General features: G+C 34.5%; 1 protein-coding gene across 2 annotated transcripts in view; it reads left to right on the top strand.

The window, feature by feature from the left end:
- The window catches only part of hth (Meis homeobox homothorax), a 930,897-nt gene that overhangs the window by 93,389 nt on the left and 823,328 nt on the right, over positions 1-14,180 (top strand). The gene's annotated exons all lie outside the window — the stretch shown is intronic.

Here is a 14,180-nt window from a genome sequence, read left to right as displayed (position 1 = left end):
ATTATTTTATATATTTAAAAGGTAAGTATCTATATATTACGCATTATATTATTAACAGGAGGTAGTATCGAAAAAATAGCCGGAGAGAAAACAAAAAATGATGATGAATTGAATCAAATGTCCATATGAGTCAAAACATATAAGTAGGTAGTTAAATTAAATTTAAAAACATAATTGATACACAAACGTGTCGTGTATGTCAGGATTATTAGACCATGGCTAATCAACTGCTAGGTGAAGCACACCCTCAAGACTTTTCCATTAGAACCCTTCTTCGGCCAGACGGAGCCTTCTGCGGATACATAATTGTACGTGTTACATTTCGCCATAGCACAGTTCACGGTAAGCTATAACCGGCTTACCGTAAAGAGATGGTCGTGTTGTATTGAGCTCGAACAATTATGCGTGGCATTGCAGACAGTAATATTTCAATTTTATTTGATTCAATAAGAACTTTAATTTGATACTTACGACCACCTACCAGAATTTTATACAAATTATACTATATAATCATATTTCTAATTTATTTAAGTATCTACCTGTTTTCTTCCGTCTTCCCTTTGTATTCCGGTGGTTTTTATTAGACACCTTTGTATTTTAAGAGACATGAATTTGATCTCAATATTATATGGCCATCTATTTCCAATACAATAACTCACGGTGAAATGTGATCCGGCATACTGCAGAGGTATTTATAAATTTTAGGACACGGCCTTCTGTGATTCAAACTCGCAGAAGAAAGTACCATTAACCTATTCAAGTTTAAATCCACACATTGTATGATAATTCGTAGACATGGGGTCGTTTTCTTTGCATCACTTTTATAATATGTTTACACGCTATAAAAAGGTTTTCTTCTAAGTATTCGATTTTGATATACCTTTTGATATTACTTTGAAGTACCTATCCATTGTTCTGCTGTACGTAGCCGATTAAAATCAGAAGTTACGTTCGGAATTCGCTTCAGTTAGGTAGTACTTGCAATCCGTACCCGCTTTCTCCAGGTGTATAAATAAATATTAGCAAACATCGGGGGGGAAATAATTTCATTTCGGGCCGACCACCCGCGCCGTCTCCGGGCCGTTTCGTCACGGATACTTAGCACGGATTCGACAAATAAAACTAATGCCGTGTCCTTACGATTCTCAAAATCGCGAAAAATCGACACAAAAATGTATGACATTCAAAACTGGGCGCCAAAAATGACACATGCCGGGACGTCTCTGACAGGCAGGGAGTGCTATACCGGCCATCCCGGTATATTTTTTCCCGCTTTTTTTAAATTTCGGAAAACGTATGTAATGTTAGAATCCTTTTGGATTTTATGTAACTCCATCAATCTGTATGATATCACAATAATTATAACTCAATTCAATCGCTATATTAGTCTATTATAAATATTATATACGTACCTATACACCAGTAGCGAAGAGTGGAGGTAGGCTAGTAATAGTGCACACTATAACAAAGAAAGATCTCCGAATAAACCAGCAGACAAGGAGGCAGACAGCTTAGACTATAGATATATCTAGACGCCACCCGTTGCATTGCTAAATGAAGCCGCGTGCCTTGCGTTTGGTTTGTGGGCGATCGAACGCATTCGTCTACAAATGTTCGAGACCATAGACCATTTCGCTAGTGCTCGCCCAAAGTGCTCGCACTAGACGCTCAGAATTAAAATATAATTTTCTATTGTTTTACGTTATATAGTATTTTTAAGCGGTCAAAACACTAGGTCACTGATATTAAAATATATAATAAAATACAAATAAATTATCATGAACATGTATCAACTTACCTACGAAACGTAATACCATCTGCTTGCTTATCAGTACGGCTACCACATTTTAAGACAACACACAGAACCATCTTTTCTACTTAATTAACTAAAAATATTTACCATTGACTTTATGTTTAACACAAAAAATATCAATTTTAGCAACACGAGCTCGCAAGTTATCGACGCTATGTGAAGCGTTTCGCTCCGATTTGTTGGCGATACTTTTGGAAACTAGCTCACACATATGTAGACCTTTTATCTTACTCTAGCGCGTGTCGCAGAGATTGTAAGGGTGCCGAATACTTTCTCACTCGCACTCATGCATCGTTTTTGTTCAGGCCTTGGCAGACAGAGGTCACTAAGCCAAGTTTTGACGATGAATGAATAACCGTTTAATGAATGGTACCTATCTAAGATTTACTAAACAATTATAGAACCGTGCTAAAACCCTTTATATTGACGAACTGATTATTATTATTGCATTATTATTTATTATATATGCAGCTAAGGTAGGCCTTTATCCAGCAGTGGATCGACCCAAACTGGAGATGAGAATGAATAAAAATCGATGTCTACCACATAAGTAAATGCCGTGTCAACTATGGGTCTCTTTCAAGATTGTAGTTAGATCGTGTTAAAAAAGACCAAAGAAACAAACCCATAGATAATTCGGAAAGAAATAAATAACGCAGACTGTTAGATGTAAAAGATAACATCACAAAACTAGGGTAGAAAATGACGACAAGTCAGGTTGTATAACCAGTTTTGATTATATTTTTAGAATAATAATGTGGAAGTGTTTTTAATTAATGCATTAACGGCAGCTATTAAGATTAGCATTTATTTCAGTGGCAATAAATGCGATACGCATATTTTAGTGTGAGAATTTTTAACACCTTACTTTTAGGAGGCATTGGTATTTTTCAATCAAAAAATGCCTTCGTTTAACACCCTGAAAAAACAAAATATTTTCATTGCTCAACAAAAATTAGAGATTCTTTTTTACGTTCCTAAATTACTGGCGTTATGAATTCGACGTTATTGTAGGTATAACAATCTAAATAAAAGCCTTCACAGTAAGACTAGGCCAGGGGTCGGTAAAATCTTAGACCAAAAGAGCCAAATATGAGTATCAGAACGGTTAAATTTGTTTTCGAGAGCCATACATATATTTTTATAAATATGATTTATTTCAGTGAATGTTATTGTTTATCTATCAAGTGAAGAAGATTTTGCGAATAAAACTAACGCAAATATAAGTTTTTTTATTGTTGAAATTATAAACATAATTTTTACAGAAAATGAGTTACATAAAATTTTCACGCATTCCTTAAAACTAATGTGAACAATGACCTTCCTTGCATTTCTTTGGAGAGGGTCTGTATGTTTGGTATGTAACTTGTAGTGTTCAATTTTAGGCGCGACTCCAAATTCTCATCGGTTATTTGGATTCTCTAAATGCTATTTATAATGTTCATGTTTGAAAATGATTGTTCACATACATATTGTGTAGACTCGAATATGAGTTCGGAATGCTATACCATCTATTAAAAATCGTAGTATCTACCTTATTATGTAGATCTTTTAGAGCGCTCCGCTGTGTTGTGAAATTTAATTGCATTTTTCTCTCTCCAAATCCTCAATTTTGGTGACAAGACCTACAAATTTGGAGCTATATAACTCTTTACTTGTTAAATCCACAAAAAAAAAATCTATTTTAAAAGTGCTCGTGTCGATATGAAATGGAGAAAAATTTAATTTGTCGACTGGGCGGATTTAAAATGACAATCATCATAGGTACCTTTTTTGTAAAAAATGTGAATTGGGAATTTGGCAAAGAGCCGCACGCCAATACCCAAAGAGTCGCGGTTTGCCGACCCCTGGACTAGGCCATAGTGTTATTAGCATACTGTTATGCAGGGTTCGTAAAGCTTTTTGACATGAAGGTTGTGTGTGGAAAAGTTTGCGGACATCTGCCCCACGACTCTCATTATGGCCTACTTCGACTTCCATAATATATTCTTTACTGTGAATGTGTTCGTCAAACTCATCGTCAAAACTTGGCTTAGTGACCTCTGTCACATCGCTTAGTCTGTCTGCCTCCTTGTTTAATGTATTATTCGGAGATCTTTCTTTGTTATGACCAACATGCACATCTTCGTCGTCATTTTAGAGAGTCACAATATGTCATTTTATCAACAGCTCCACAGTCGCGGATGTTTACAAGTTTGTTAAAACTTAATTCAAAGGGATAATATCGATAGACAGATATTTAGATTCGTATTGCCATAAGTCATTTGTTTTACTCGTCAATGGAGCTGCCTCCTCCTGCCTCTTTGGTCCTGTTATTTACTGTTTCCCGAAGAAGCCTGCTGCTTTGCTGGATTATTCATTACACTCTCAACAAACTGAATGTCCAATAGTATTGACCAGGGAACTCAGAAATAATGGGATCTGAAATACCTGACGGGTGTGGAGAAACTGGCAACCGATCTCGAGTGTGGACAAATATGAGATTTAAACTTAAACACGTGTAAAGAATACGATTGTCGTTCGTTCTGACAACTGCTCTCGTTTTATGCTCTGGCGCTCATTCAATATTGGTGTATTTGAAGTTGCAATACACACTATTGCACGTCTATAATGTGTGGTTCATTTTTGTAGGACACTCACACATTCAAAACCTTGCGTCAAAATGTAGTGTATTAGGGAATGGCCTATTTGAATTCTACTTATTAATCTGTTTTGTGGAATTGACTTATTCGGCCAAAGGGTACATAGCTATATTATAAAGCAAGCACAGTTTTCATAGATATGTATGTAAGCAAAAATAAAACTGTGCCACAGGTGACTTTTTGTTAACATTGACTAAATTTATAAAACACGTGTAAGAGAATATTACTTTTTATAAGGGAAGGCTTAAAGTTCATCTAGCATTTTTCATGTCAAATGGCTCGTCTGGTACCTATATTTTTGCCCACGAGAGTTTGCAATACTGGCACTTGAATGATTGACTTATTAGGTACTTGGTATCAAGTACTTTGTGATGATAACGCTGTCATCATTATCATATAAGTATTTAACATGGATCATTCAAAATTGTATATAAATATATAAGTATGTATTCAAAATGATTTACCTATTTTCTTCTGTCTTTCCCTTGTATTTCGTTTTTTGACAAGAATGTGATTTCAATGTCATATGACCATCGGTTTCGGATACAATATCTCACGGTGAAATGTCTGATATGCGTATGTGTGTGTTCAATTTTCCGGACAAGCTACCAGATACGGATGAATAGTAAGGAATCGACGAATTATAAAATCCAGTGTTTAATTTTCGGTAAAAAAATTATAATAATTGTCAAAATGACAACCCTGTTTTTGTTGCATCGCCAAGTCGGCGCGTCGTTCAGAAAAAATAAATAATAAGTATCATGTTTTTGTGCATGGTTCTTTGTTTTCTTGTTGGTCTCCAAAAAGTTATGGCAGTCACTAGTTGGTTATTCACGGGTCAAGCTTCTTCTCGGGCCTGACCAGGTATCAGGCCGTCAGAAAAAGGTGACGTGTGTTTTTGAATGACATTTACTGCTTTGACAGAATTTCGGACACAAATATTTATTTTATTGATAATATAGGTATATTGTGTTTTACCAGATTTGTCATTAACGATCTGTCACACGTGAGGAGTGGTCATTTTGTGACGATTCGCTGACGTCTTTAAAAACCAATCGCTAAATGAACAATGTGAAAAGCTTTGAAAGAGTATCCATTCATTATAGGTACCTATTTCTTGCACTTTTCTATCAATGAAAATGTCTAGCTGTCTAGACCAGTAATAGGTAACCCGTGGCCTGCGACACGAATGCGAAAGTCAGTCGCTGTGTAACTAACACCTTGAAACTGAATTTTGATAAGACATAAAATGATTAGATTATTAAATACCAAAGAATTTGGAGTGAAATAGAAGGAACCTTATACATACCATATTTTTGTTATTAGGTACATTTTGAAATTATTTTCCAAGCGCGTGAAGCATGGTTAAGTTGGTTGGTTCTTATTCATGCAATATGGCAGTCATTTTTTATGTTCATTGTGATTGCCTACTCGAATGCAGTTATAAACGGTTTTATAGGTACACATTTGATAGGATTTTTCAACTAAATAATAATGGCGAAGTGTATTATTACTGGATGCTTATCTACTCATAGTGACAGATACACGCCTTGAAAATTGGCAAATAAGTGTCATATAGTAGAAGCGTGAAGTTCTCTTCAAACGAGCGTAAACAATGCGAAGTCACTTATAGCTAATTTCATATGTGGACTAATGGTCAATTTTTTGCTTCAATTCTATACATTTTTGATACCTACCAATATAGAATGTGCGTTCGGTTATTATAATTAACTTTAATACATTTATTATGATACATACATACTTATACCTACATGTTTAAGCTTAGCCCATATTTCTCCACATTCGAGAATTGTGCCTTTCTATAAACATACCCAGAAAATAACACAGTTGGCAATATTTTTGTGTTTTTATTTTTCACAAAATCGCAAGCTTTGAAAGCTGCCGAGTCAAGAAAAATTGGTAGTCAATGTAGTCATGATCTAAATTTGATAAGATATGTGTTTTGGGTCCTAGTATACGGAGGGGAGGCCTCATAAATCTTTAGCATTCGAATTGTGGATTTACATAATATGCGTAAGCATATGGTACAGAAAGACGAAGGAAGTTTTGAAAATTTCTTGATCACGGGTATGCGCTCGCGTCACCCCTGATCTGGAATCACAACTATAGATTTTAGAGACTGGCGGCTGGCTCTATTGGAATGTTTTTTTTTTTAAATGACAGTAGGAAAACATAACTAAAAATGAATGACGTGAAGAAGAAGACATGTTTGTGAATAGGTATAGGTAGGTATCTAAGATGAATATCAGGATATGCCTTGATGTTTCATTTGTGTGATGATAATCTAGTGTTGATTTACAAATTACCATGATTTCATCAGTGTAGCGATAAGAATGTCGGTAAAAAAATAATATTGAAATGTTAGCGAAATTTTAATAATCTTGGCATATTGTTGGTAATCCTTGCCAGCGAACGGAAGAGGAAGTCCACTAAATAAATGAAAGAAGTCAAACAAATATTACGGCTTATCAGGAGTCAAGCAGTCGTGAGGAGAGCAAATACTGAACCAAACCTAAGCACGTCCTGTTTTTTTATGCTTTTAACCTTATACCTACCTAGTAGACCAATGTTCCCACATTTCATTATAATGCCCTAATACCACAAACGTTAGTTTATCGACAGTTAACCCAGTATCCTTAGCAGTTGTGTACACAAGAACAGTTTCTGTGTAATATTTTAACAGACAACGTAAACATTTGTAAGTAAACTAGTTTTGTTTACCAACACGTCCTTGAGCTCGTGAAAATCAATAATTTATCATTATGTATTTAACATACATGTGACCCAGAGCAGATGTTAAAAATTTAAAATGCTTAGTTATTGATCCAAACAAAACTTTGATTAGCTTCTTTGCGAGTTTCATTTCAACGACTGCATAATTTTGTTGGACTCAATATTAAACTAATCTTTAATTTTGACTTGTGTAATCAGTTGCAAATGAATTGAGTGTCGACATTCTTGGTGATTATTAGTAAAGTTATTGACTCCGTTATATTATTGGCATGCAGTTTTTGAAACCCTTTTTCTGCCAGGTGGATCCTTCTGTTGTGTCTCTACCAAAATCGCTGAAACAAGTTCAAGTGTCATGTTTTAATTAATGCAACGTCAAACAAATAAATTAAGTAGATAGGTACCTATATAATATATTTTTAGATTGCGGATTGAAATTTAAACATCGTTAAAACGTCTGTTGGCATCTTTGAGTTGTAGATGCGGATGATTTACGTGCTTCTTATGATTGTTACTTTAAATATTCTCTAAATATGTGTAAAAACGTTCTATTGAATCCAAGATCTTACGTGAATAAATACGATTCAATTCCATATTGGAAAGCTATATGACAGATTAATCTCAATCATTTCAGTTTAGGTTAAGTTAGGTGTCGCATTTTCAGTCATTATCGTCGTGTATTATCATTTTTAAGTTATAATTTTGCGGATTTTACAACTAAATGACAATAGCAAATGTATGTTCATAATTAATAATCATGCAGGTAATTGACCGTTTTAGCCATTATTCCAAAGCGTCATTTATAAAACGAGCAAACTTTAAATCCTATGGCAAACCGTTTATTTATTGTTTCTCCCATCTGTATTATGAATGATGATACATAAACAAATGAGCTGCGATAGTTTTAGGTAATTTGTGGCAGTTTATAAAAAAAGAAAAAAAAAACATTTCTGTACATGGACATACATTTTGTGTTAATGTACCTCTTACTGTTTCGTAATACAACAAAAATAATGATGATCATTATTACAATAATGACGGAATGATTGTAGTTAGAGCTCCATGATGGTTGGTCAGCTGGAGATACCAGGGCCGCAGAGGCCTGGAGCGGTGTTGTGTAACCTCTATTGTTCATTAACTGGAGTATTGTGTGAGCTGGACCATCGGCGTGTAGGTTTTGGTTTTTGAATTGAGAATAATAATCACGCCGCGGTTGCTCTCTGTCCGCGATGTTTTGGTCAGCCTTTATTATCTATATTCTGTATAACAGATAGATACGTACTTACATCTTAGAATACTCCTGCTCGCCTGGTAGAATCATTTAATATCTTTACTTTAATATTCTGATAAGTGGAGTAATTAAATTCATAACATATAGAATTTTCCGAAATACTACACCGTTGAATGTATTCATATTATAGGTATAAGATAAATCTATTCCATCAAATATCAAAAATAATAAATACGATAGGTACTGATACCTCCTTTTATGATGGCACCCATAATATGTATGCAATTCAAGCCACACTATCGCTCGTAAAACCGAATCGCCACTCATTTTGGGTTTACGATGCACCCCGGATACACAAATTGCATTCCATTAATTTGTACAATGTTCTTCAGATTTAGTACTTTGATTTTAAGACGCATTCTTAATAATTATAATCCTCTCTTACACACGCGTTATATAATTAGAGAAATAATAAATACCTACTTATTGTAATTCCTACTGTGTCAAAAAATAGGTTTTATCAAAACAGTTTCATCCTGAAACATCCCACTCCTTCTCTCCCACGATTCCATGCCGTATTTGTCCGGAGTAGGAAGGCGGTTTGTTAGTATTTTTATAATAATGCCTCTGATCCTTTGTTATCTATAGATGCATTGTCAACGATAGTACTATAATCTTACTTCTGCCGTCTCAAAAATAATTATCTTTAGACCATGCTCAAGGAGTCTATTGATCGCAAGGAGATGATTTCATAAATTTATTAATGCTCTTATGAATATTTCACTGACATTATTGGCTATCAAATGATCGAAAATTTAATTAATAGCATAAAAACACATCCTAGATTTGTATCATCAAAATATAGGTATCTCTGATATCTTTATCTACTTTATTAATGTGTATAAATATCTAATAATTTGTTTTTATTGGATTTTTATTAGATTTTAAATGGTAAATTATCGCCACTTTGTGTATAATCTAAAAGTCATTTCGCAGGATATGGCAACGATTTACTTAGAAAAAGGAAACTATAATATGTATAATTTTAAATCGTCATATTATAATGAATACATTTTAAGTGTTATTAAAACAGGCTTTGTCAATTTTTTTATCGGCAGACGTATACATTTATTTTATCATACCTACATAATTATTTATTTAAAGTGGTGTGATGACTTGCTAATTGATGCTCCATATGAAGAAGCCAGCCAAATGGATGAACATACAAAAACTGTTCGACCTATAAAGGTTTTATTGCTGACACCAGGCAATACCAAACAGTGTGTCGCGAGCATAAAATCATTTAAATTATTTACAGAAAAGTTTTTTTTTTTAAATTATGTATTAAAACTTTCGCTTAGACTCCCAATAAAAAATTCAATATTACAGAAGCCGCTTTGAACTATAATTTGTAATTATTAAAGATTGCGTTTAATAGTGTTGATAATACATATTATCTAATATGTATTTATTTTTAATAATTTAGCAAACAGCTAATGTGTTGGCTTCGTTTCTTCCACAGCTTTCTTCTAACCGTCACGTGACCAATTCCCATATCCATGGGTTACCTTTGTTACCAACAGTCCCTTGTATCTTTCTTAACATAAGGTACATCTATACTCAGTTTAGGTTTACTAATCTTCCCTTTCCCTTCCGTCTTATTGAAGAGAATCGTCTTTGTTCATTGGGTTTGGCCTATATATTTTCTAGACTCAAGTCGTCTCACATGTCACAATATGTGCCGTTCCATAATCCTGGTCGATCTTCACCGCACCGCAATTTCCTAACTATCGACTCGTGTGGCACCAGACGACATGACGTAATTGTGACGTCAGCCAATACACGCTCGAGGCATGCCGCCCGCGCACAGTGCTCACCATAGATATTAATACGATGAAACACCTATATGTGTATGGTGACAATGAATAGCGCTACTGTCTGAGTAGCGTTATTTTCTCGAATGCTATTATCACTCCGGTAGTACGTCACAATGATGTCATATGACTTCATGTCGACCGGGCAGCTGGCACTCGCAAGCTCTAACATAGGGGGCCTGGGGCCTTATGTTATAACTTGCTTGAAGTTGCCCGGTCGACATGACGTCATATGACATCATTGTGACGTACTACCGGAGTGATAATAGCATTCGAGAAATTAACGCTACTCAAACACTGGCGTTATCCATTGTCCCCATACACAAATAGGTGTTTCAGCATAATAATATCGATGGTGAGCAGTGTGCGTTGGGTGGCTTGCCTCGACCGTGTATTGGCTTACGTCACAATTACGTCATGTCGTCGGGTGACACACGAGTCGATAGTTAGGAAATCGCAGGCCTGTACCCGTACCAATCACGGAGACTTATGTTACACTTACTCTGTCACGTATGTGACGTATATGTACTGTCGATTCTTCCTAAAATAATTAATTAGCTGGGGAATATATCTCTCTCACAACGGAGTGCCGATGTAGTTTTCTAGTTTTAATACCTGATTATTCAGTTTCAAATGATATTATTACTGTAGATAGAACCTAAGATAAACTTGATTGATAATGTTGTTACATTTATTATTTACAGGGTTTTGTAACACATTTAGTGTATATTATTGCGTAGTGGTAGCTTTGTAATATTCGAAAAATATTAACGTAGAATTCTTCAGTAATACATGGTGCTTTATCGATTATTTTTGATGATGATCCGTATCTACAGATTTTATATATATATACCGCACACCACTGGTACCTAATTGAATTACATATAACATTATTTTGCTTAACTCAGACGACAGTTTAGTTTTAGAAGGTGTGCATGACACAGCCGGTTGCGAATTCCAATTTATAGGCTGGATTTTATTACCCTGAATATTGTTATGCATTTCCAGTGCAGAAATAAACCTCTCAATATTCAGACTTGTTTTTTTACTAAGCACCTACCTAATGGTTGTTTTTACCAGACTATTATTTTATTATATTACCATAATATGACTAATAAAAATTTGATATTTAAGACAATATAACGTAAAAATGATTCAGTATGTAGGTTGCTACCGAATAACGTAATTTTGCTTTTTGTAATGAAGCAATTAATTATGAATGCAGGGTAATATTTTGGCGCCGTTTTTAATTATCAATCGGCGTTGAGTTAATTTATGTCCTCACGCGACTTTTGCTCATTGATATAAATTATTCGACACCGAAAAATTCAATTGCAGTTAGCGACGTCATTTTTTGCAATGGCGCCAACACCCGTCAAATGAAATACGGAACTTTGTGAGTTATTTAGGCAGTCAATAGTTTCATGCCTGTCAAATTAGTTTTTCTTCCAATGTTTTAAAATTTAAAACAAACGAAAAACCCACACACGTTTTGTTTTACCTTTAGCGTGTTTAAACTTTTGTGCGGGAAGGAAATGGGAGATTAATTTAAAATCATTTTCATTTTCAGGATAGCCAAAAAAGTAATTAGTATTAAGAAAAATTCAGATGCCTGTATTCAACCCCTCCCTTTTCTCAGTTTCGCATATTAAATTATTATAATATGCATTAATGATCGAACTTACTAGAGAGATTTTGGAGACCTTCATCGGGCAGTGGATTAAGTCAGGTTATTGATGATCGTGGCTACTTTGGCATATTAAAATAATTTTCCAATTTTTAGACCGTTCCCCCAATTCCTTGGTACATTCATAAATTATTAATTAATTGATAGGTCGATAACATAATAATAAGTCGTCGTTACGTAGTATTTTGTATTTATATTATGAGATTTATGAATACATAGGTTTGCAGATAAAGTGAATTAAATTTTATATCAACTGCATAATATTAGTAATAAATTAATAGGGTTGAAAAATATAATGTTAGGTAGATTTATATGAGTTTACCATAGTTTTAAATAATTTAAAATCTAATTTTGGAGATAGTGTACCTAAATGCATTTAGACACCACATAATGTTTTAAAATGCGACAAGCATCCGCGATGTACGGGTGGTAGCGTGTCTGCTTTGTCACTAAATCGTGGTTCTCGGGTTCAAATCCCGAGTCTAGCAGATTAACAAATTGCCGTTTAATATTGTTGTGTCTGCAACCAGAGCATACTAGGTACGCAAAAAGCCTTCGTCCAGACTCCACACCGACACATGTATATGTATGTGTACATTTCTTTCCACTCGTGACGTGTTGTAGCTACCTATGAATGTAGGTTTACTAAATTTTCGTAATTGTGCATAAGATGTGAAAGAACAATGGTAGGAATTATCTTTAACACAACTTCAATGTTTACCGAACCGATTTAGGTGTCTTATAGTCAGTTTTTTATAGCATGCCAATTGCCGAAACGAGTATTCTGTGATAAGGGTATCTATAAATAGGTAATAAAATACTATATGTGGTTTCAAATAATGTATCATCTTCTTTTTACGTAAGTAGGTATATATGTGTTTTGTCGAACATATTTTTATCGATATTTAATTACATAAGTGATATTATAATATGTTTGAGTACTGAATCGTCTGGAATAGGCATATAGAAAAATTGGAATAGGTTGAGCAGGTGGCTGACGTCCATTGCTCGAGAAAAAATCAGAACTCACCCTGAGAGCTTGTCCAGTTGACGCGTGTCTTGCCGCGTTACAACGTGAGTGCATGTGGACGGCTCAATGAGACCATCTGTACTTCGACCGCGTGCGAGAAGTAACACGCGTTTATTACATGTGGACGGCTCAATGAGTTCACATGTACCTGGAATGCCCGCGAGTCATATCGCGCTATTTGGACAAGGCAGTCCAGATCCAAATCTCTGTAAAGTCATTAAATAATGATACCTGTGTTAAAATAATAGGGAATATATCGAACTAAAAACTTTAGCCAATCAACAAAGATGATGTTTGCGCGTGAAATGCGTATCCTTTAAATTCGCAAAAAAAGAAAATATGAGTGATGGAATGATCTTTCTTACAAATATTACCTATTAAGTCTAGTAAATATTATGCACTCCGCTGACTCCGCTTTTGTTTCAAATTAATACATAATTACGAACGTGCGCAAAGAATTTTACCGTTTTATTGGTCAATTAAGGTGGCAATAAAACAAAAATTGACAGTCCTGGGGGAGGGGGGATCTGACAGGTAGGTACGTGGTGCACAGTTGGTGCTATTAAAATTCGCGTTGGAAGTGTCAGTGAGTGCAAATTTCTTTGTTTTTTGTTCGGAATAACTTCATGCAATAAAACTGCATCGTGTAGGTGCAGCTTGCACTTTTGCAACAATGAACGTAGTTCATTCGGCGTTTTTTAACCAGTGACGTGCATTATGAAGGAGAATTTTTCACTTTAATGGTCCTAATTGGGTAGAAAGGCGTAACGTTATTAAATTTATAAAATGTATTGGTATTTATCATATTATTTTACGATACGAGTTTCACTCACATCCCGGATCTTATAAACTACGAGTACCAAAATTTATGCTTGAGTTTATGTAATACTGTCCAAATAAACTTTGTTGTGGGGTTTATGCACCTTTTTTTTTACTGATAAAGTAATCATTATCATTAATTACCTCTAATTAATCACTGAATGTCTTGAAGACATAATATGCATAAGTAATATATTATTATAACTTACTAAGAAAATAATGAGGGTGTTACCAAATATGATTCAAATTAATTTATTTTACATAATATAATGAATATTACAAATTATAAATTCAAATCGTTCACGACATGACATAAAAATAATTACAAGATAA

The sequence above is a fragment of the Rhyacophila brunnea genome, unplaced genomic scaffold (genome assembly GCF_057557595.1).
Source record: "Rhyacophila brunnea isolate RB1 unplaced genomic scaffold, BYU_Rbru_1.0 scaffold_20, whole genome shotgun sequence".
Classification (NCBI taxonomy): domain Eukaryota; kingdom Metazoa; phylum Arthropoda; class Insecta; order Trichoptera; family Rhyacophilidae; genus Rhyacophila; species Rhyacophila brunnea.
Note: the sequence above shows the minus strand (reverse complement) of the source record. Positions and strands in the feature narration are given on the sequence as shown.